We start from the raw sequence: 20,271 nt of genomic DNA, 5'->3' as shown, positions 1-20,271 counted from the left end.
CGACAGTGCTCCTCTCTGTGCTGCAAAAAATCAAACTCAGGGAATTTCTTTTGTCCTCCTTTGAATAGAAAGCCGTGTAATCAGTGTACGGGCTTTCTCGTGCAGTTTCATGGTTCTTGTAACCCAAATCCTACACTGGCCTGAAGTGCCCCCCCATTTCACAGCATTTTTCAGCTGATTTAAAATGTACCTAAAGGAGAAGCATTATTGAAGACCATCAATTACCAAGAGCTTTTGTCAAAGGTTTTGGTGGTCATTTTGAATGACCACAGAGCGCTGTGACCTCGGTTTTACATCTCATCCAAAAGACAGCGCCCTTTTACAACACAGCATCTCCGTCACTATACTGGGGCATTGGGACCCGCACAGACCTCAGGGTGAGCGCCCCCCCGCCGGCACCATTAACACCGCTTCCAGCTGGAAGCTTTGTTTTTCCCTGTAGCTCATCCTCATCCAGGTACTGACCTGGCTCACACCTGCTTAGCTTCAGTGGGTTTTCAGTTGCGAGTTGCAAGGGGATGCAAGTGATGGAGCCGCTCGCTGCAAAAGCCACTGCATTGGCCGGGAATCGAACCCAAGCCTCCCGCGTGGCAGGCGAGAATTCTACCACTGAACCACCAATGCTCAGTGCCTGGGCCTTTAAAAAAGACGCTTTTTTGGTGCTCTGTGCAAAACGCGTCGACATCTGCTTCCAGCTGCAAAATGCCATTTGCGGACGCTGAAGAACTTATTTCTAAGGCAGCGGGTACAAGCGATTGGGCGTTTTAAAACCACCAGGAACAGCAAAGAGGCGCGCTTCTTTGCTTGTGCCGAAACACACCGACTGAAAGCGGACAACGTAGTCGGCAGGATTGGAACCTCTGCGGGGAGACCCCAATGGATTTCTAGTCCATTGCCTTAACCACTCAGCCACGACTACAGCAAGCCCCACTGCCGCTGCGTTCTTGCTACAATCTTACCTGGATCGCGAGGCGCCGGCGGAAGCCTATTTCAAAGTCGTTCTCCGTTTCAAAAAAACATTTCCAAAATACAAGCCTTGCAGACAGACACGCCTCAGAGGACTTAAGGGTGGCTTCATGTCGGAATGATAAAGTCTCCCCGTCCGGACATGAAAATGCCACTTTGTTACACACAAAAAAAGAATCAACAACAGAGAAATGCCCACAAGCATTTGAAAAGCCGCACCACGTCGCACTTGAAATAGCTCTTACATTAGTGGTAGACACAGGAATCGCCTTTTTATTTACGCTCTTACCAACGCGATGGAAAGCAAAACAAAGCAAAGCAGAGCAAAACAAAACGAACAAACGAAAACCCTCACGTCCTGCACTTGCATATAACCCCGTTACGTGCCCAAGCGGTATTGTACGTCATCCTAGCACTGCACCCCGGGTCGTACGGTATATGGGAACGAGCACACGCCACGAATCGTCTCGAATCACTCCCTACAGCTGTAAGGCGCCTTGAAGCGTGCACCCCCAACATTCTTCTTTGCGCATCTGTGAAAGGTAAACTCTTGAGCAAACTCTGAACCAGCTCTAAGGAAACTAATCCGATTAGACGTTACTTTGACTCATCTTCTTACGCTCAGTGCCGGATTGCTCAAACTCCAGCTAGGGTTAGGGTTAGCATTCCCACGCTACTTAGACACTTTGTTTACGCTCAGTGCTGGATTTTGGGAACTTCAGGACGAGTGGGAATTTTCTCCTATCTGTCCATTCTGTTTTGTTTTGGAGACTCTTGGCTGCCTATGTTGTTCAGTGCACCGTGAAGGAAACATTTTCCAAAACTGTGTCAGCTCAAAAGTTGTAAGAAAACCTCTCCAGGTGCTTTAACTCTCTTCATTTTTGTCATTTAATGTGACACTCGATGTATAACTGGAGCCTCACATATGCAAATGGTGAGGCTCCAGTTCGACACCCAGTTCCACACCACTTTACAGTATATGACAAAAGCATGGCAGACTGTGCCGGACCAGCTGGTAACTTCCGCTTATTTTGACCATATTAAACATTGGAAATCTTCCCACTTGCATTTGTGACACTTGATTTTGGCTCCACCTAAGACACTCTTAAATCTTCAAACACTTTTCTCTTCTCCCGCAACACACTTGTCTGTCGGCACTATGTGGCAGCGTTGCATGACAACCCATCTCACCACGGAAAGGAACCTAACAGCTTTGGTAAGAGAGTAGAATTACCTGAAGAACTGCTTTCCATGGAAGCAGGACCAAGCGATGTAGCATTTTTATAGTACCAGGAAAGGAGAAGCGGCACTTCGCCTTTGCCGCACAGGCACAAGGTGACGTGCGGCAGACGCCGTAGTCGGCAGGATTCGAACCTGAGCGGGGAGTCCCCAATGGATTTCAAATCCATCGCCTTAACTACTCGGCCACGACTACAGCGAGCTCGCCGCCGCCGCATTCCTCCTATAATCTAACACGGAGTGCGAGGTGGCTGCGGAAACCTTTTTAAAGTCGCTCTCTGTTAAAAAAAAAACCTTTCACAAGATACATGCCGGCAGACAGACACGCCTCAGAGGGTTTAAGGCTGGCTTCACGTTCAAATGATAAAGTCTCCCCGTCCGGATGTCAAAATGCAACTTTGGCAGACAGAAAAAACATCAACAAACCACAAATGTGGACAAGGATTTTACAAGCTGCACCACACTGCACTTTCAAAAGCATTTACATTCGTGTTAGACGCAGGAATTGTCTTTGTTTTGCGCGCTTACGAACGCCATAGAAAACGAAACAAAACAAAAGCCCTCAGCTCCTGTACTTGATTATAACGCCGTTATGTGTCGAAGCAGGAATTTACGTCATCTTACCACTGCAACATGGGGAATAGAGGGAAATGAACACACGCTACGAATCGTCTCAATCACTCCCTAGAGTCGTAAGGCACATTGAAGGGTGCACCCCCATCATTGATCGTTGGGCCTCTGTAAAAGGAAAGCTGTTGAGCAGTCTTTGAAACAGCTCGGATGAAACACTTGATTGCTTCCATGTGCATCTGGAGCCCACTTCTTATTTTCACTTCATGCCGCCCAAAGCATTTCTAAAACAGGAGATTCGCGTTTGGGAATGCGCCCTGCCCTACAAATAAAACAGGTCTACGGGTCTGAAACCTGCTCCACGGAAAACAGTTCTGTTGCGCTTTTGATCAAAGGGAGATTCTCTGTTCTTACTTTTTGATTACATAACACCCAAAGGGGCTTCTTTGGAGCTGGATTCCAACCAGCATCCTAAAGTTTCTTGGCGGTATCCTTTACAGTCCTCTGTTCGGTCGACAAGGAACAGTAGGGGGCAGCTTTCCTCACACATACAGTGCAATGTACTGTAGTGTTCCCCTTCATTGAATTCGCAGTTCTGCATCAGACCTCTAACTCGTTTCCTTAGCTTGGATTTAAGCCACGAAGCAGGCTTCTACTGTATAAACGTCTAGAGGAATCACAAACTATTTGAGAGGCCATCATCCCAGGGGGAACTGACAAAGTCTATCCCTAAACACCTAGCGCAGTCTCTCGAGAGACTGTCAAAAATCGCTTTCTCCATTTGTGCTGCAAGTAAGTGAAAACGCGGTCTCAACCCAGAGCCACTTGGCAGCAGCGGCACGTAAATACTGTTACTACCACTGCTCGATACCAACGTTAGCCTACTATACCATGTTCAGCCACCGCTAGAAAATGTAAGGCTCTAGTACTGGAGCAAACAAAAGGAGAGCCAACGTCAAACGTAGAGAGCGACGAGGATGGGATTCGAACCCATGCGTGCAGAGCACAATGGATTAGCAGTCCATCGCCTTAACCACTCGGCCACCTCGTCGATGAAACTGGGCTGTCCAGACATGGGTTGGCGCGCTCCAGATGATCTTTTTCTTTTTTTTCCCTCGTACTCAAGGGTCCTTTTCCTGTTCCACATGCGATTTCAACATTTTCCTTGGGAGATGTCAAGCCAGCAAGCCACTGCTGTGGTTCAGTGGCCATTGTGGATTTCAGTGGCCCTGTTGTACACAGAAAGCACATTGAGCTCCTTGGACATGAAAAGTTCCAGATAAAAGCCATTTGTCATCCTTTCTCTTGGTGTCGATGTTGCTATTGTATGTAAAGGTGGCAACTTGCTCAGCGAGCAGGCGGAGCACACACCGAATGCAGATGTGTCTGAGTGGTGTGTCCAAGTGGCTGCAAAAGGACAACACTACCGGGGCGCCGTTGCTTAGTTGGTTAAAGCGCTTGTCTCTTAAACAGGAGATCCTGAGTCCGAATCCCAGTGGTGCCTTCTTTGTTCTGTCTTCTCGAACAGAACTGGTCCTTACAGACAACCGCCTACGGCTAGACTTAATTAAATGCAAGTATTCATTTCCTGTCTTTAACGCGACTTGTTTTTCTTAAAATGGATGGAACTTGCAAAACATGAAATACAAACATTGCTAATCAGCGCTAGCGGCTGGCAAAAAAAAAGAAGTCAGCAATGTTTTTTTTCTTTAACCTTAACCCTGCTAATGGAGAAGAGTTAAACGACCGAGTCTATGCAGCTTAAACGGTGCTCATGTCGGGTTCTTAGCTGAAAGGGTGGTAAATCACGCTCACCCCAGTCCTTAATCTTTTAAAAGGATACAATATTGAACCTAGTCGCCACATCACATACATCCTGTTCAACGATAAAAAAGTGACATCTATCCTCGATCCAGAGTAAATCCCACGATGAGGGCATATTTTTTTCCACTTTACCATGAGTCGGGCTCAGCTCCACAGAGGCGAGAGCAGAGCAATGAGGTCACGGGGACAGGGGAGTCACACGCTGGCGGTTTGAATACGCGGAAGATCACTGAGGGATCCACAGTATATGGACCCTCCGTGCGCCATCAGTCCGCACTCCGGACTCTGAATCCTGCCATCCGAGTTAAGATCTCGGCGGAACCTGAGGCACAGTTCCTTCTTAAAACGTAATCTGGTGAGCATTTCTAGAATCGTACTTGTATAGATGCAGCCTTTAATGTGTTGCTGGGTTAAAATTGATGACTTCTTGAACTTCAGTAGGCAACTGCCCTCTTGATTTCGGATTTAATTTCTTTATTACAGGGGCGCTTTTATGAAGACAGAGTCATGTTCAGGTACTTTGCTTGATGGAGGAAGCTCATTTCGGACTCTGTGATCTGCTCACCTGGAAAGGTCTGCTGTACTACTACAAGAGAGAAGTAGAGTCTGGAGGAAGGGACAATTTTATGATGCTTTGGAAGGTAATGTTTTTTTTTTCTTTGAAATCGAAATGAATCAGAATATCAGTGCAAAAGACAAACTCTTGGTTTGGTTTAAAGAGATATGGTTTTAAAACAGACAAAATGTAGAAAACAGGTGTTTCTCACTTTTGGAAAAGAATGGACCGGGGGTAATATTTTACTAGGTGCAGTGCTCATCTCACTGGGTTACAGTCCTGCAGTGTCACACCAGGGCCAGTGGCGCAATGGATAACGCGTCTGACTACGGATCAGGAGATTGCAGGTTCGACTCCTGCCTGGCTCGGGTCGTTTTTAAACACATCGGGCTACTCCCTAAGTAGTCTGTGCTACTTACTGCATTGTAATCGTACCCAGTAAGATATTTCCTTCATGTAAATGAACTGCACCTGACAGCTTTAGAAAAACACCTGGGCTCAGTACGGTGCTGAGAGCTTAGCGTTGCTGTTCTAATTAGCACGCACTGCATCGGCTATGAGCCCGAACCTTTCAATTATTCCGATCAGTAAGTCAACACGTAGTCCACATGAACGGTAGAAATATTCTCTTGTCTGTCTCTTGTTTGTATAGAACTGAATGTCCCTGACAATGTACTGTTAGTTTTAATTGAAGAACGGCATTTGTGTTCAAATATACCAGACAAGTTTATGTAACTGCTCATGCGACACTCAGTTGTAATTAGTCAAGAAAAAAAAGTCGAACAACAGCTGCGGGTTTGATTCTGAACGTATGAGATTGCAGCGCCTTTTACTTCCATTGACAAATGATAGAGATTCGAAGAGAGATCCTTCAGACCAGCAAGCAAACCCACGGCTTTTTCGGTTTTCTATCTAGGCAACGTTGGTGTCTGCAATAGCATACATGAAAGCGTGATGCAATTTCTGTGGCTACATTTGTTGCACGTCATGCACAGTAAGAGTGTTTCTAACACCAAATAAAAAGTCAACAATTAGCGATCACGCCTTCTCCTCAGTTAACCCACTGAAACCCTTGCTGTTAACAGTTCTTGACTGCGTGCTTTACCAGCACCTACATATCGTGTCGGTTCTTTCAGCTTTATTCATTAGGTTTTCAAAGGCATAAGTAGAGCACCAGAGGTGCGAACGCAAAATGTGTAGTTATCTGAAGAATTGATTTCCATGGCAGCGGGTCCAAGCGATTTCGCGTTGTTATAGTACCAGGAAAGGAAAAGCGGCACTTCGACTCTGCCGCGCAGGCACAAGGCGACGTGCGGCAGACGCCGGAGTCAGCAGGTTTCGCACCTGCGCGGGGAAGCCCCAACGCATTTCGAGCCCATCGCCTTAACCACTCGAGCACGACAAATGCGAGCTCGCCGCCGCCGCATTCCTCCTATAATCAAACACGGACTGCGATTTGGCTGCGGAAACCTTTTTAAAGTTGCTCTCCGTTAAAAAAAATACCTTTCACAAGATTCGTGCCGGCAGACAGACACGCCTCAGAGGGTTTAAGGCTGGCTTCACGTTCAAATGATAAAGTCCCCCAGTCCGGATGTCAAAATGCAACTTAGGCAGACAGAAAAAACATCAACAAACCAAAAATGTGGACAAGGATTTTACAAGCTGCACCACACTGCACTTTCAAAAGCATTTACATTCGTGTTAGACGCAGGAATTGCCTTTGATTTGCGCGCTTACGAACGCCATAGAAAACGAAACAAAACTAAAGCCCTCAGCTCCTGCACTTGATTATAATGCCGTTACGTGTCGAAGCAGGAATTTACGTCATCCTACCACTGCAACACGGGGAATAGAGGGAAATGAGCACAAGCTACGAATTGTCTCTAATCAGTCCCTACAGTTGTAAGACGCCTGGAAGCGTGCACCCCCATCATTAATCTTTGCGCATCTGTGCAAGGTAAACTCTGGAGCAGTCTCTGAAACGGCTCAAAGGAAACACGTGATTGATTCCATATGCATCTGGGGTTCATTTCTTATTTACATTTAATTCAAGGGAAAGGCTTGGGTCAGTTTCAGACGGCCTCCAACAGCGAGATTCAAGCGCCCCACCTTCAGCCCAATCTGCGCCGCCAGAACGACAACAGCTCCTCTGGTCTTTGGGGTGCGGTTGTGACCCCGTAACCTAAAGTGTTGGTGGCAGACAAATGGAGACTAACAGGAGACATCCTAGGACATGACTACGTTGTGACACTCGGTGGGGATGGTGACCATTGCTTGGAAAAGAGTGCGAGGCCCCTTTAGAAAAACATTTTGTTAACAGGCATTCTGCCTCAGCCTAAACACCTATAGCTTGCAAAGCGCATGCTATTAGACAGGCACCTCTGCAAGACCTTAAGAGTCTCTTAAACTAGTGATAGTAAGGTGTTCCCAATGGGCGATGTTTGGCTTTCAAATCATCTCTCTGTGGAAGCGCCGAGATGCAGCTGTTTAAGGCTTAGAAGCAGCTGACTGTTTCACTACCTAGCTGATTACTGTCAGTCAGGGAGCTCAGAGGTGAAAAGCCTGTCTGAGAGACAATTCGCCGTCGATCAGTTCAATATGTTCCGTACCAGCTCGGCGCACCTGAGATCATCTTGGTAGCCGTGTAGCTCAGATGAGTGAGAGCGTGTGTGTGTGTACCACCGTGATTGGATGCCGGTCCTTCTCAGGTCACAGTAAACCTTCTGCTGCCTAACTTTCCTAATTTTGGGGATCCCTTTGAAAAAGCAAAGGAAAAAAAAAACTGGCTCTTCATCAGCGTGATCGACCCAACCCAGTGTGCCCCAGTGGCCTAATGGATAAGGCACTGGCCTCCTAAGCCAGGGATTGTGGGTTCGAGTCCCATCTGGGGTGCTACTGTCCCTTTTTGAGCGTACAAATGTCCTTTTGATTTGCAAAGCTGCAACCCCACCTTACTCAGTGAGCGTCTCTGCTTTTCTCTCACATACAGTTGGGAGATGTCTTGCACTGAACGGCCTGCTTCAGATCACGCCACAGCACTTCAATGGGATTGGGGTCAGGACTCTTACTCGGCCATCCCAAAATACGGAATTTCTATTGTTTCAGCCACTCTGTTGTTGATGTACTCCTTTGTTTTTGTCATGCTGCATGACCCAGCGTCTTTCGAGTTTTAGATCACAGGCAGACACCCTGACATTCTGCTGTAGAATTTCCTGATACATCTTGGAATTCATCGGTCCCTCGATGATTGCAAGCCGTACAGCCTCCGCTATGCTTCCCAGGTGGGATGAGGTTTTGGAGTTGGTATGCAGTGTTTTGTTATCTCCAAACATAACGTTGTGCACATTTACCAACATGTTCAACTTTTGTCACTGTCCACAGAACATTGTTCCAGGAGTTGCTGTGGAACATCCATGTGGTCTTTAGCAAACTTGAGAGGGGCAGTGGTGGTTTTTTTGGGGGGGAGAGCAGTGGTTTCCTCCATGGTGACCTCGCATGATCACCACTCCTGTTCAGATTTCTTCTTATGGTGGACTCATAAACACAGACGTAAGACAAAGTCAACCACCTGTTCGCTAGATCCCATCCCCACTCAGCTAGTCAAAGATTCCCTCGAAGGACTGGCAGGACCTATAATTAGTATGATGAATGCATCGCTTGCGTCAGGCGTTGTACCTGATCAATTTAAGGTAGCGGTTGTTAGACCGCTCTTAAGAAGTCAAATTTGGATCAACAAGTTCTTAACAACTACAGGCCTGTCTCAAAGGTCCCATTTCAATCTAAAAGTCTTGGGAGAATAGTTGTTGCCCAACGTCAATCATATCTGGATTCAAATAATATACTTGAGAAATTTTAGTCTGGTTTCTGAAACTGCATTAACAAGAGTCGTAAATGATATTCTCTTAGCTACTGATGCAGGGAATGCAACAGTGCTTGTGCTTTGCTTCTAGATCTTAGAGCTGCCTTTGACACGGTTGACCTCTCTGTTTTGTTACACAGGCTTGAGTTTGAGGTTGGCTTATCTGGAACCGTCCTTCAGTGGTTTACTTCACATTTTACTCATCGTTTTCATTATGTTCAAATATCTAATAATTGTACTGCTTCATCAATGTCACCAGTTCAATTTGGGGTACCAGAAGATCAGTGCTGGGACCAATATTGCTCTCTCTCTCTACATGCTGCTGCTAGGTAGGATAATATGAAAAAATAATATGAACTTTCATTCATATGCTGATGACACTCAAATAAACATTTTGTTCACACCAAACGACAACTTTTCTATTATCACTTTAGTTAAATGCATTAAGGAAGGAAATACTTGGATGTGTGAAAACTTTTTGTTACTCAACTCTGAGAAAAATGAGGATCTGTTGATCGGAGGCAACAATACTGATAGGACTACTATAACTTCAGCACTTAACTCAGAGGATTTAAACATCTGCCTCAAAGAGACAGCACGTTACCTAGGCGGCATATTAGACACAAGGCTCTTAACAACTTGCATTGTTAAGTGCCTTGGGACAACCTTGTTGTGAAAGGTGCTATATAGAAATACATTGATTTGAATTGAATTGACAATGTAAAATGTTGTGTGTGTTGTTTGTTAAACAAGACTGTCTTTATTTATCAAAAAATAAAAGGAATTTGCTAGGAATGCAAACGTTAGGTTGCGCTTCTTCATGCTGCATCGTCGGCATGAGTGGAGCTTTTTAAACGTCTGTACTTACTGTGCCCCATAAGAAATCGTTTGTCCCCATTCAAAAGAGATTGTGCGATGTCCTGCAGTGTTCGCAAAGCAAACCTTTGACAGTTTGAAAAGAGGAATTTATTCTGCTTCCTGTGCGTGCAGTAGTTACAAAGTTGAACGTCTTTACACGATCTGCTGCAGTTTTCAGTGGGCGGGCTTTGTCAGAGGGCTTGGAAAAACGCACTGTGTTTCGGCTCGGGAAACATCATGAGAAGTGTCCTGCATGTTTTCTGTGTATAGCTGTCTTTTAACGCATACAGAATTCATTCGAAATCATTGATTTCTCCAATTAACAAGGTTCCCTTAAAGGATGAGTCAAAGTAACGTCTAATCGGATTAGTTTCCTTAGAGCTGGTTCAGAGTTTGCTCAAGAGTTTACCTTTCACAGATGCGCAAAGAAAAATGTTGGGGGTGCACGCTTCAAGGTGCCTTACAGCTGTAGGGAGTGATTCGAGACGATTTGTGGCGTGTGCTCGTTCCCATATACCGTACGCCCCGGGGTGCAGTGCTAAGATGAAGTACAATACCGCTTGGGCACGTAACGGCGTTACACGCAAGTGCGGGACGTGAGGCTTTTCGTTTGTTCATTTTGTTTTGCTCTGCTTTGCTTTGTTTCGTGGTCAAGAGGCGTAAGGTAAGTCGTAATCCAGGGAGAACACTGGTGGCAAACAGTCCGAGGTGAGAGGCGAGGTCCAAAGTCGAAAAGGCAGAAGGGGAGTCCAATATCCAGAATAAACGAGGTAATGGAAAAAACGCCAGGTAGAGCTCTCAAGGAGTAGACTCAATACCAGCGGGAAGCAAGTAAAGATGGTAAAAATAGCACTGCGTACCCCACGGTGGAGTGTGTGCAGGTGGGTTAACTCGTGCGGCGGCGTTTGTTAATAATCACCCTCTGCTGGTGCTGTTTAGATTGCTTAAGAGTTGGTCTTAACTGCCTGGCGGTCATGACAAGCTCCTCTTTAAGCTGTGGTTTAGTTTTGCATTCATGTGTTTCTAGAGCAGTTATTTATGGGGGTGGGTGGGTCCTTCACAGAGGCTCAGGACAAATCCCCTGCATGAAAGTCTACTGTGTGCGTTCAAACAGTCACAGGTCAAGAGCCAGGCAGGAGGACAATGGACAGATGAGCCAACGAACTAAAAATAAAAGAACAGATATGAAAAAGCCACCATCTTTTTCTTTTTGACATTTTCCGACTTTCATGCAAGCCAGGACAAAGTTGCTCGTAGCTACTTGTGGATTCAAATACTCTATCGAGTGCTTTGATGAGTTTTTGCAATTTGATTGTCGTCCTGTCAGCCTGTTTCTGTTTTTTTTTTTCAATCTAGGGATGGAAAGTATGAGGGAAATGATGGAGCAATCAATAACCGCTCCGGAAAAATGGCAGAAAGAAATGGTCCGTCACTAAGGACATTTGTGAAGCAGAGGAGTGACATCACCACAAAGGTGACTTATTCTGCTGATCGTTTTGGTGAATAATGATTGAGGCGTGTTAAGAGAAAGGTAGCTGCGTCAGCATGCTTAGGCTGCAAAGGATAAAGCAAAGGTTTACTCCATGCTGAAAAAAGAAGAAAAGAAGCACAACGTTTCGACTGTGGAGCCTTCTGCGCCATCTTCTTTAGCGATGGTGATGATGTTTACATTGGAAAAACTGAGACACGCATACTGGAGGGGCTTGAACCACCAACTTTTCAGCACCACAGAGTCTGACAGTCTTTTGTGCACCCTACATTTGCAGGTTTATGGTCAAAGAAAACAATCACTTGCGCTTCTTGCAGCCGGCAATCTTTTTCCACTGACAACCAAGAAATGGATTTCATCTTTCACAAGCTGTATGGATTTCTTCAAAAACAAGTTATTCCAGAAAGGAAATGAATTCTTGCATTAAACTGAACCAAGCTGTACATGTTTGTCTGAAATGAGACATTCGGCACAACAAGACACGGAGAGAGGCACCGCTGGTATTCAGACCCAGGATCCCCTGCTTACTAGGCGGGCACTTTAAGCCACTAGGGAACAGCGCCAGCGGAGCACCGCGCTTTTACAGACACTTGGACACATCTGCGTTCGGTGTGCACTTAACCTGCTCTCTGAACCCGTTGCCTCCGTCCCATTTAATAGCAGAACTGACGCCAAGAGAAATGATGAGAAATGGCATTTATCGGGCACTTTTCATGTCCAAGGAGCTCAATGCCCTTGACACCTCCCCAAGGCGACAGAGCTGTGCATTCTTTGGCGACACCATTTTTTCTTTTGTTTAATTTCTATACTTATTGATAGAATAAAAACGATATGTCATGTACTGTAAGGGAAATGTCTCTTTTCATGGGGAAAGCTAGCACCAGCAAATGTTGTGTTTAGAAGAAGTGATTTAACATGACACGTGACCTAATTTACCGGAGCAAAAGCTCACCCAGCAAGCCCTGCTTTACTTCTACAGGAGAGAAGTACTGTAGAGTCTGCAAGATGTTCAGCTGGGTAGCTACGTCAGCATGCCTCGGCTGCAAAGGAACAAGTACTAGGTTTATTGCATGCTGAAAAGAGAAGAACGGAAACACAGCGTTTCGACTGTGAGGTCTTCTCACACCTGAAGAAGCCTCACACCTGTAAAAGGCTCCATGGTTTTCTTTCTTCTCTTTTCAACATGGAATACACCTATTGTCTGCAAGATGTGACAATTTCATGGTGTTTTGGAAGAAAACCTTTTTTCTTTGAATTCAAAATCAATCGGAATTTCAGCACGACACATCAACACTTTTTCTGTTTTAAGGAGATGATATTTTAAACCTGATAAAAATAGTAGGAAACACAAGTTTCTTGCTGTGAAAATTTAGATGGGGAAGTGTACTACTAGTAGCAGTGTAGAGCTCTCTGTGGTGGAGTGCAAGCGCATGTTCTATGGGCCAGTGGCGTAATGGATAACGCGTCTGACTTCGGATCAGAAGATTGGAGGTTCGAGTCCTGCCTGGCTCGTGAGGCTTTTAAACCTCTCAGGTTCCTCGGTAACAGGTTGCCGTCATGTATATGAACTATAGAAAAGCATTTGCCACAACCCGTAAATTAGCACGCAAGTGCGGGCTGGTGAACACAGAACTGTATGGAGATCATCTCCAGCTCTGAGCTCAATTGCAATGAAAAAACATGCAGAACAGAACTGGAGAGCAGCTGAATTTGTGCTCGGTAGGGTGGGGAGGACTCAGCATTGCTATTGTTCTAATTGGCATGAACTGCAGGGGATCTGAATCAGAACATGTCAGTTAGTTTGATCATTGCGTCAGTATGTAGGCCACGTTAATACAGAATTATTACTTTGTCTGTCTCGTCTTTGTATATAGCTGAATGTCCCTGACAATTTCATGTTAGTTTTTAAGAACGACATTGGTGCTAATATATACATATATAGCATATAAGGAACACGTAAAAGTTTAGTCCATGCTGAAAAGATAAGAAAACCGCCACAACGTTTCATCTTGGAATAAATCTTTACTTGTTGTTTTGCAGCCTACCCATTCTGACCTAACTCCTCCCTTGAAATTCCCTAACAGATAAGGGTACGTAACGGCTCATGCGATGCTCAGTTGCAATTTGTCCCAAAACAAACAAGAACAGCAGCTGAGGGTTTGAGTTTGAACATGCACTGTATTAAAGCAGCTTTTATTTCCATTGATAAATGCTAGATATTCCTATAGAGATTCTCCAGGTGAGTAAGCGATTCCTGTTTCTGTTTCTATTTCTGTTTCATATATATATACAGTATATATATGTTACATGTGTCTCTGCAATAGTATAAATGTGTTATACACTATCAGGGGCTGCTTTTTTGTGCACCTCATCTACAACAAGGGTTTTTTTTTCATTTATGTTTGTGGACCTTCACCATTTGAGGAAGTGAGTTAGATAAGAAAGTTACAGGTATGGTGAGCAATGACTGACAAAGGCACGTACTGCGTATTCCTTACAGAAGTGTAAGCAATTTGTTCTAAAAAACACCGGCTAAAGTCCAACATCGTTAGCAATCTTATTACTTAAACAGAATTAACATCAATAAACTGTAAGGTGCTGGTACATGCGAGTAGATTTGATCTTCTATTAAACAAAAATGCAATTACAGCTCTAAAAAGGTCAACCTAGACTTCTGTAACAGATCTGTTCAGGTCATCGCTGTTTCTCTGACCTTGTGAGTCTTTGGAATTTTAAAAGTGTATTTTGCTTGCCTTTCATGTGGTCTGTGTACAAGTCACTGTGGCGTATGCGGTCCTAACCAGCCTTGCTATAGACGTGACGAGCCTCCGCTATGTTGCAATGGAGAACAGGTTCAGTACGGAGCTGCTGAGAAAATTCAGCTGGAAAGCTCGTTGCAGAAAAGCATCGTTATCTGTGTCCAGCGGCAAAGCGTCCATCGTGGGTGCTGAAGAATCGATTTCACAGGCTGCGGGTCCAGGCGATTTAGAGTGTTAAAGGTCCCAGCGAAAACGAAACGGCGCTGGTCCTTTTACACGCACGCACGCAACCAAATGCAAAGGACGCCGTAGTCGGCAGGATTTGAACCTGCGCGGGGAGACCCCAACGGATTTCAAGTCCGTCACCTTAACCACTCGGCCACGACTACAGCAAGCGCCGCGGCCGCTGCCTTCTTGCTACAATCGAACAGGGAGTGCGAGGTGGCGGCGGCAGCGAAGGCAACTTTTTTCAAGTTCGCTCTCCGTTTAAGAAACCTTTTACGCCATACGTGCAAGCACACACACACCTCAGAGGACTTAAGGATGGCTTCAAGTTGGAATGATAAAGTCTCCCCGTTCGGACATGAAAACAGAACGTTCTTAGACAGAAAGCAATCAACAACGGAGACATGTGGACGACGATTTTAGTCACTGCACTTTGAATAGCATTTTTACTCCAGTTACAGGAGATGCACCAATGGCCCTTGACCTACGCTCTTACCAATGCCTTGAACATTCAAACAAAACAGCCCTCAAGTCCTGCGGTTATATATAATGCTGTTACGTGTCGAGGCAGTATTTGACTCTGTCCTACCGTTGAGACACGGGGCAGATATGGAAACGAACACATGCTACGGATCGTCTCTAATCGGTCCCTACAGTTGGAAGGCTCCTTGAAGCGTGCACCCCCATCATTCATCTTTGCGCATCTGTGAAAGGTAGACTCTTGAGCAATGTTTGAGCCAGCTCTAAGGCAACTAGTGCTATTGGACAGACACCTCTGGAAGATCCTAAGAGTCTCTTAACACCACTTCCAGCAGCAAGCTTAATTGTTCGCTGGAGGTCTCCCACCCAGGTACTGACCAGGCAAAGAATCACCAGTACATTGAATGAGGAAGTTAATCCTGAAATCCAATTACATATCTCAAGGTAAGACAAATCCATAAGAACATGTCTTAGTATTACTTCGTTTACATTAGTATGGCACTGAGTTGGAGCTCCTCTTTAAGCTGTGGTTAAGTTTTGCATTCATGTGTTTCTAGAGCAGTTATTTATGGGGGTGGGTGGGTCTTCCACAGAGGCTCAGGACAAATCCCCCGCCTGAAAGTCTAATGTGTGCGTTCAGACAGTCACAGGTCAAGAGCCAGGCAGGAGGACAATGGACAGAAGAGCCAACGAACTAAAAATAAAAGAACAGATATGAAAAAGCCACCATCTTTGTCTTTTTGACATTTTCCGACTTTCATACAAGCCAGGACAAAGTTGCTCGCAGCTACTTGTGGATTCAAATACTCTATCGAGTGCTTTGATGAGTTTTTGCAATTTGATTGTCGTCCTGTCAGCCTGTTTCTGTTTTTTTTTTCAATCTAGGGATGGAAAGTATGAGGGAAATGATGGAGCAATCAATAACCGCTCCGGAAAAATGGCAGAAAGAAATGGTCCGTCACTAAGGACATTTGTGAAGCAGAGGAGTGACATCACCACAAAGGCGACACATTCTGCTGATGGTTTTGGTGAATAATGATTGAGGCGCGTTAAGAGAAAGGTAGCTGTGTCAGCATGCGTAGGCTGCAAAGGATCAAGCAAAGGTTTACTCCATGCTGAAAAGAGAAGAAAAGAAGCACAACGTTTCGACTGTGGAGCCTTCTGCGCCATCTTCTTTAGCGGTGATGATGTTTACATTGGAAAAACGGAGACATGCGTCCCTGGGTGGGCTTGAACCACCAACCTTTCGGTTAACAGCCGAACGCGCTAACCGATTGCGCCACAGAGACTGACGGCCGCGTGTGCTCCCTACATTTGCAGGTTTATGGTCAAAGAAAACAATCACTTGCGCTTCTTGCAGCCGGCAATCTTTTTCCACTGACAACCAAGAAATGGATTTCATCTTTCACAAGCTGTATGGATTTCTTCAAAAACAAGTTATTCCAGAAAGGAAATGAATTCTTGCATTAAACTGAACCAAGCTGTACATGTTTGTCTGAAATGATACATTCGGCACAACAAGACACGGAGAGAGGCACCGCTGGTATTCAGACCCAGGATCGCCTGCTTACTAGGCGAGCACTTTAAGCCACTAGGGAACAGCGCCAGCGGAGCACCGCGCTTTTACAGACACTTGGACACATCTGCGTTCGGTGTGCACTTAACCTGCTCTCTGAGCCCGTTGCCTCCGTCCCATTTAATAGCAGAACTGACGCCAAGAGAAATGATGAGAAATGGCATTTATCGGGCACTTTTCATGTCCAAGGAGTTCAATGCCCTTGACACCTCCCCAAGGTGACAGAGCTGTGCATTCTTTGGCGACACCATTTTTTCTTTTGTTTAATTTCTATACTTATTGATAGAATAAAAACGATATGTCATGTACTGTAAGGGAAATGTCTCTTTTCATGGGGAAAGCTAGCACCAGCAAATGTTGTGTTTAGAAGAAGTGATTTAACATGACACGTGACCTAATTTACCGGAGCAAAAGCTCACCCAGCAAGCCCTGCTTTACTTCTACAGGAGAGAAGTACTGTAGAGTCTGCAAGATGTTCAGCTGGGTAGCTACGTCAGCATGCCTCGGCTGCAAAGGAACAAGTACTAGGTTTATTGCATGCTGAAAAGAGAAGAACGGAAACACAGCGTTTCGACTGTGAGGTCTTCTCACACCTGAAGAAGCCTCACACCTGTAAAAGGCTCCATGGTTTTCTTTCTTCTCTTTTCAACATGGAATACACCTATTGTCTGCAAGATGTGACAATTTCATGGTGTTTTGGAAGAAAACCTTTTTTCTTTGAATTCAAAATCAATCGGAATTTCAGCACAACACATCAACACTTTTTCTGTTTTAAGGAGATGATATTTTAAACCTGACAAAAATAGTAGGAAACACAAGTTTCTTGCTGTGAAAATTTAGATGGGGAAGTGTACTACTAGTAGCAGTGTAGAGCTCTCTGTGGTGGAGTGCAAGCGCATGTTCTATGGGCCAGTGGCGTAATGGATAACGCGTCTGACTTCGGATCAGAAGATTGGAGGTTTGAGTCCTGCCTGGCTCGTGAGGCTTTTAAACCTCTCAGGTTCCTAGGTAACAGGTTGCCGTCATGTATATGAACTATAGAAAAGCATTTGCCACAACCCGTAAATTAGCACGCAAGTGCGGGCTGGTGAACACAGAACTGTATGGAGATCATCTCCAGCTCCGAGCTCAATTGCAATGAAAAAACATGCAGAACAGAACTGGAGAGCAGCTGAATTTGTGCTCGGTAGGGTGGGGAGGACTCAGCATTGCTATTGTTCTAATTGGCATGAACTGCAGGGGATCTGAATCAGAACATGTCAGTTAGTTTGATCATTGCGTCAGTATGTAGGCCACGTTAATACAGAATTATTACTTTGTCTGTCTCGTCTTTGTATATAGCTGAATGTCCCTGACAATTTCATGTTAGTTTTTAAGAACGACATTGGTGCTAATATATACATATATAGCATATAAGGAACACGTAAAAGTTTAGTCCATGCTGAAAAGATAAGAAAACCGCCACAACGTTTCATCTTGGAATAAATCTTTACTTGTTGTTTTGCAGCCTACCCATTCTGACCTAACTCCTCCCTTGAAATTCCCTAACAGATAAGGGTACGTAACGGCTCATGCGATGCTCAGTTGCAATTTGTCCCAAAACAAACAAGAACAGCAGCTGAGGGTTTGAGTTTGAACATGCACTGTATTAAAGCAGCTTTTATTTCCATTGATAAATGCTAGATATTCCTACAGAGATTCTCCAGGTGAGTAAGCGATTCCTGTTTCTGTTTCTATTTCTGTTTCATATATATATACAGTATATATATGTTACATGTGTCTCTGCAATAGTATAAATGTGTTATACACTATCAGGGGCTGCTTTTTTGTGCACCTCATCTACAACAAGGGTTTTTTTTTCATTTATGTTTGTGGACCTTCACCATTTGAGGAAGTGAGTTAGATAAGAAAGTTACAGGTATGGTGAGCAATGACTGACAAAGGCACGTACTGCGTATTCCTTACAGAAGTGTAAGCAATTTGTTCTAAAAAACACCGGCTAAAGTCCAACATCGTTAGCAATCTTATTACTTAAACAGAATTAACATCAATAAACTGTAAGGTGCTGGTACATGCGAGTAGATTTGATCTTCTATTAAACAAAAATGCAATTACAGCTCTAAAAAGGTCAACCTAGACTTCTGTAACAGATCTGTTCAGGTCATCGCTGTTTCTCTGACCTTGTGAGTCTTTGGAATTTTAAAAGTGTATTTTGCTTGCCTTTCATGTGGTCTGTGTACAAGTCACTGTGGCGTATGCGGTCCTACACAGCCTTGCTATAGACGTGACGAGCCTCCGCTATGTTGCAATGGAGAACAGGTTCAGTACGGAGCTGCCGAGAAAATTCAGCTGGAAAGCTCGTTGCAGAAAAGCATCGTTATCTGTGTCCAGCGGCAAAGCGTCCATCGTGGGTGCTGAAGAATCGATTTCACAGGCTGCGGGTCCAGGCGATTTAGAGTGTTAAAGGTCCCAGCGAAAACGAAACGGCGCTGGTCCTTTTACACGCACGCACGCAACCAAATGCAAAGGACGCCGTAGTCGGCAGGATTTGAACCTGCGCGGGGAGACCCCAACGGATTTCAAGTCCGTCACCTTAACCACTCGGCCACGACTACAGCGAGCACCGCGGCCGCTGCCTTCTTGCTACAATCGAACAGGGAGTGCGAGGTGGCGGCGGCAGCGGAGGCAACTTTTTTCAAGTTCGCTCTCCGTTTAAGAAACCTTTTACGCCATACGTGCAAGGACACACACACACACACCTCAGAGGACTTAAGGGTGGCTTCAAGTTGGAATGATAAAGTCTCCCCGTTCGGACATGAAAACAGAACGTTCTTAGACAGAAAGCAATCAACAACGGAGACATGTGGACGACGATTTTAGTCACTGCACTTTGAATAGCATTTTTACTCCAGTTACAGGAGATGCACCAATGGCCCTTGACCTACGCTCTTACCAATGCCTTGAACATTCAAACAAAACAGCCCTCAAGTCCTGCGGTTATATATAATGCTGTTACGTGTCGAGGCAGTATTTGACTCTGTCCTACCGTTGAGACACGGGGCAGATATGGAAACGAACACATGCTACGGATCGTCTCTAATCGGTCCCTACAGTTGGAAGGCTCCTTGAAGCGTGCACCCCCATCATTCATCTTTGCGCATCTGTGAAAGGTAGACTCTTGAGCAATGTTTGAGCCAGCTCTAAGGCAACTAGTGCTATTGGACAGACACCTCTGGAAGATCCTAAGAGTCTCTTAACACCACTTCCAGCAGTAAGCTTAATTGTTCGCTGGAGGTCTCCCACCCAGGTACTGACCAGGCAAAGAATCACCAGTACATTGAATGAGGAAGTTAATCCTGAAATCCAATTACATATCTCAAGGTAAGACAAATCCATAAGAACATGTCTTAGTATTACTTCGTTTACATTAGTATGGCACTGAGTTGGAGCTCCTCTTTAAGCTGTGGTTTAGTTTTGCATTCATGTGTTTCTAGAGCAGTTATTTATGGGGGTGGGTGGGTCTTCCACAGAGGCTCAGGACAAATCCCCCGCCTGAAAGTCTAATGTGTGCGTTCAGACAGTCACAGGTCAAGAGCCAGGCAGGAGGACAATGGACAGAAGAGCCAACGAACTAAAAATAAAAGAACAGATATGAAAAAGCCACCATCTTTGTCTTTTTGACATTTTCCGACTTTCATACAAGCCAGGACAAAGTTGCTCGTAGCTACTTGTGGATTCAAATACTCTATCGAGTGCTTTGATGAGTTTTTGCAATTTGATTGTCGTCCTGTCAGCCTGTTTCTGTTTTTTTTTTTCAATCTAGGGATGGAAAGTATGAGGGAAATGATGGAGCAATCAATAACCGCTCCG

The 20,271-nt window shown here is 45.0% G+C and overlaps 9 non-coding genes across 9 annotated transcripts; 3 read left to right on the top strand and 6 right to left on the bottom strand.

Annotated features, from left to right (window-relative positions):
- Window positions 1-553: 553 nt before the first annotated feature.
- On the bottom strand, window positions 554-624 carry trnag-gcc (transfer RNA glycine (anticodon GCC)). The gene has a single exon. It is a non-coding gene; the product is annotated as a tRNA-Gly (tRNA).
- Window positions 625-2,319: 1,695 nt separating this feature from the next.
- On the bottom strand, window positions 2,320-2,401 carry trnas-uga (transfer RNA serine (anticodon UGA)). The gene has a single exon. It is a non-coding gene; the product is annotated as a tRNA-Ser (tRNA).
- A 1,343-nt stretch (window positions 2,402-3,744) lies between these two features.
- Window positions 3,745-3,826, bottom strand: trnas-gcu (transfer RNA serine (anticodon GCU)). Its single transcript has one exon. It is a non-coding gene; the product is annotated as a tRNA-Ser (tRNA).
- Window positions 3,827-5,450: 1,624 nt separating this feature from the next.
- trnar-acg (transfer RNA arginine (anticodon ACG)) lies at window positions 5,451-5,523 on the top strand. Its single transcript has one exon. It is a non-coding gene; the product is annotated as a tRNA-Arg (tRNA).
- Window positions 5,524-7,974: 2,451 nt separating this feature from the next.
- trnar-ccu (transfer RNA arginine (anticodon CCU)) lies at window positions 7,975-8,047 on the top strand. The gene has a single exon. It is a non-coding gene; the product is annotated as a tRNA-Arg (tRNA).
- Window positions 8,048-12,800: 4,753 nt separating this feature from the next.
- Window positions 12,801-12,873, top strand: trnar-ucg (transfer RNA arginine (anticodon UCG)). Its single transcript has one exon. It is a non-coding gene; the product is annotated as a tRNA-Arg (tRNA).
- Window positions 12,874-14,427: 1,554 nt separating this feature from the next.
- Window positions 14,428-14,509, bottom strand: trnas-uga (transfer RNA serine (anticodon UGA)). The gene has a single exon. It is a non-coding gene; the product is annotated as a tRNA-Ser (tRNA).
- Window positions 14,510-16,040: 1,531 nt separating this feature from the next.
- On the bottom strand, window positions 16,041-16,114 carry trnan-guu (transfer RNA asparagine (anticodon GUU)). Its single transcript has one exon. It is a non-coding gene; the product is annotated as a tRNA-Asn (tRNA).
- A 2,820-nt stretch (window positions 16,115-18,934) lies between these two features.
- On the bottom strand, window positions 18,935-19,016 carry trnas-uga (transfer RNA serine (anticodon UGA)). Its single transcript has one exon. It is a non-coding gene; the product is annotated as a tRNA-Ser (tRNA).
- Window positions 19,017-20,271: the final 1,255 nt, after the last annotated feature.

The sequence above is a fragment of the Lepisosteus oculatus genome, unplaced genomic scaffold, assembly GCF_040954835.1.
Source record: "Lepisosteus oculatus isolate fLepOcu1 unplaced genomic scaffold, fLepOcu1.hap2 HAP2_SCAFFOLD_48, whole genome shotgun sequence".
Lineage (NCBI taxonomy): Eukaryota > Metazoa > Chordata > Actinopteri > Semionotiformes > Lepisosteidae > Lepisosteus > Lepisosteus oculatus.
Note: the sequence above shows the minus strand (reverse complement) of the source record. Positions and strands in the feature narration are given on the sequence as shown.